We start from the raw sequence: 3,658 nt of genomic DNA on the forward strand, positions 1-3,658 counted from the left end.
CACCCCAGATGGGACTCGAACCCACGATCCCTGACTTAGAAGGCCAGTGCCTTATCCATTAGGCCACTGGGGTTGCACAGAAAGCAATGAAAATCATGAGACTTAATGATCAGTTTGTGACCGCCAAATCATTATTTACAGGGCAAATTATTCTCACAGCACACAGAAAATCTTTGATTAGGATTTAAAATGCACAATTTTGGGTGACTAATAAATCAATTCACCCCATTCTTCCCATGTGGCCTGAACACTACGGTAGGTAATCAATCAAACCCAAACTGCACAGCCAGAGTAAAGTTTGTACAGGACACAATTACAAAACTTGGAAGTGCAGTGAACAGTGAGGAGGATAGTGATAGACTTCAAGAGGACATAGACAGGCTGGTGGAATGGGCGGCCACGTGACAAATGAAATTTAACGCAGAAAACTGATACATTTTGGTGGAAGGAATGAAGAGAGGAAATATAAACTAAAGGGTACAATCCTAAAGGGGGTGCATGAACAGAGAGAACTAGGTGTGTATGTGCACAAATCATTGAAGGTGGCAGGGCAGGTTGAGAAAGCAGTTAAAAAAGCTTACGGGATCCTGGGTTTCATGAATAGAGTTGTAGAGTCATAGAGTCATAACTGCACAGAGGGAGGCCATTCAGCCCATCCAGTCCGTGCCGGCTCTCTGTAGAGCAATCCAGTCAGTCCCATTCCCCCGCTTTATTCCCATAGCCCTGCAAGTTTATTTCCCTCAAGTGCCTATCCAGTCTCCCCTTGAAAACATTGAGTGTCTCCACTTCCGCCACTTCCGTCGGCAGCGAGTTCCAGGTCATCACCATTCACTGTGTAAAAAAGTTTTTTCTCACATCCCCCCTGTAGCTCTTGCCCAATTCCTTCAATCTGTGTCCCCTGGTCCTTGTGCCATCAACTAGTGGGAAGAGCCTTTCCCCGTCTAGCCTATCCAAACCCGTCATAATCTTGTACACCTCTATCAAATCACCCCTCAACCTCCTTTGCTCTAATGAAAATAAATCCAGCTTCTCCAACCTGTACTTATAGCTAAGATCCCCGATCCACGGAACCATTCTGGTAAATCTCCTCTGCACCCTCTCAAGGGCCTTCACATCCTTCCTAAATTGTGGTGACCAGAACTGGATGCAATACTCCAGTTGTGGTCCAACCAGCGCTTTATAAAGGTTCAGCATAACTTCTCTACTTTTGTACTCAAAACCTAAAACCTCTATTTATGAAGCCCAAGATCCCATATGCTTTGTTAACCACTCTCTCAATATGTCCTGCCACCGAGGTATAGAGTAGAAAATTGTGGAAATTATGATGAACCTTTATAAAACACTGGTTCGACCCAAACTGGAGTATTGTGTCCAATTATGAGCACCGCACTTTAGGAAGGATGTGAAGGCCTTAGAGAGAGTGCAGAAAAGATTTACGAGAATGATTCCAGGGATGAGGGACTTTAGTTACGTGGATAGACTGGAGAAGCTGGGGTTGTTCTCCATAGAGCAGAGAGGATTGAGAGTAGATTTGATAGAGGTATTCAAAATCATGAGGGGTCTGGACAGAGTAGATAGAGAGAAACTGTTCCTATTGGCGGAAGAATCGAGAACCAGAGGACACAGATTTAAGATGATTGGCAAAAGAACCAAAGGCGACGTGTGGAATAATTTGTTCACTCAGCGAGTGGTTAGGATCTGGAATGCACTGCCTGGAAGGCTGGTGGAGACAGATTCAATCACGGCTTTCAAAGGGGAATTGGATAAGTACCTGCAGGAAAAACATTTGCAGGGCTACGGGGAAGGGGCAGGAACAGTGGGACTAGCTGAAGTGGTATTGCAGAGAGCCGGCACGGGCTCGACGGGCCGAATGGCCTCCTTCTGTGCTGTAACCATTCTATGATAAGCTTTTGGTCACCTGTCCTAGTACCTCCTTATGTGGCTCGGTGTCAAATTCTGTCTGATAATCGCTCCTGTGAGCCCCTTGGGATGTTTTACTACTTTACAGACGCTATATAAATGCAAGTTGTTGCTGCAGATGGCTCTGGCACGGCACATGAGCAGCGGCGGATATGATGGGTGAAAATAGCTTCCCTCTATGCTTAACTTTCCAAGATTTGGGAAATGTGAGGAATTTCAGAGCGGTCAATTGTCCTCAGGTGGGGTGCTGTTTGTATTCAACCCCAGTGGCCTAATGGATAAGGCACTGGCCTCCTAAACCAGGGATTGTGTGTTTGAGTCTCATCTGGGGTGATGTGTTTTTAATGATTGACACTATGGCGGATTAGACGGGGCAAGTGATGGAAAGCACAGCCAGGCGGGGAGGCTGCATTAATCGTAACTTGTGAGCCAAGTTTCCGTCAAGGCCGTGATGTCAATGCAATCATCCGCAATAAGCTCAAGGGTGGTAAGGGCCTTGTGGACAAGTGTATTGACAATTCGAGGAAGTGGGAGCAGGGATTTGGGAGGGCCGAGTGACCAAGAGGTTTGATGGAGGTATTTCCGTGGAAGTTTCCAGGGCTCACTGATGTAAACAAAGAGGTGGATGGTCACTGGGCCCAGGTAACTTTAAACTTGTGGCTTGGGCTAGAATGCAACCACACAGGATCATACCTATCAGCCAAGGTCCCAGACTCCTCCATCACCATCCCTGGGTATGTCCCGTCCCACAAGCAGGACAGACCCACCAGAGGTGGCGGCCCAGTGGTCCACAGACAGGAGGAAGTGGCCCTGGGAGTCCTCAACGCTGACTCCGGACCCCATGAACTCTCATGCCATCAGGTGGACTTCAATGTCCATCACCATAAGAACATAAGAAGTAGGAGCAGGAGTCGACCATACAGCCCTTCGAGCCTGCTCCGCCATTCAATAAGATCATGACTGATCTTCGACCTCAACTCCACTTTCCCACCCGAGCCGATATCCCTTGTTCCCCCTAAAGTCCAAATATCTATCTATCTCAGCCTTGAATATGCTCCACGACTCAGCATCTTTCGGGGCAGAGAATTCCAAACATTCACAACCCTCTGAGTGAAGAAATTCCTCCTCATCTCAGTCTTAAATGGCCGACCCCTTATCCTGGGATTGTGACCCCTAGTTCTAGACTCTCCAGCCAGGGGAAACAACCTCTCAGCATCTACCCTGTCAATCCCACTCTGAATCTTATATGTTTCAATGAGACCACCTCTCATTCTTCTAAACTCCAGAGAGTATGGGCCCATTCTACTCAATCTCTCATCATAGGACAGCCCTCTCATCCCAGGAATCAACCTAGTGAACCTTCGTTGCACCGCCTCTAAGGCAAGTATATCCTTCCTTAGATAAGGAGACCAAAACTGTGCACAGTACTCCAGGTGTGGTCTCACCAAAGCCTTGTACAATTGTAGTAAGACTTCCTTACTCTTGTGCTCCAACACCCTTGCAATAAAGGCCAACATGCCATTTCCCTTCCTAATTGCTTGCTGTACCTGCATGCTAACTCTCTGTGTTTCCTGTACGAGGACACCTAAATCTCTTCGAACAGCAACATATTATTGATGGGCCTTCAATAACCACAAAACTAGAAGTTATAGACTTAAACAAGTTGGCTTTTAATCACTAAGATCAGGGCTAACATCTCAACACGCCGACTGGTTCACAGGAATGAGTCATACAGATC

General features: G+C 46.9%; 1 non-coding gene across 1 annotated transcript; it reads right to left on the bottom strand.

The window, feature by feature from the left end:
- Nucleotides 1-73, bottom strand: trnar-ucu (transfer RNA arginine (anticodon UCU)). Its single transcript has one exon. It is a non-coding gene; the product is annotated as a tRNA-Arg (tRNA).
- Nucleotides 74-3,658: the final 3,585 nt, after the last annotated feature.

Source organism: Somniosus microcephalus, chromosome 28 (assembly GCF_052327205.1).
Source record: "Somniosus microcephalus isolate GS21.2 chromosome 28, FLI_Smic_1.0, whole genome shotgun sequence".
Classification (NCBI taxonomy): Eukaryota; Metazoa; Chordata; class Chondrichthyes; order Squaliformes; family Somniosidae; genus Somniosus; species Somniosus microcephalus.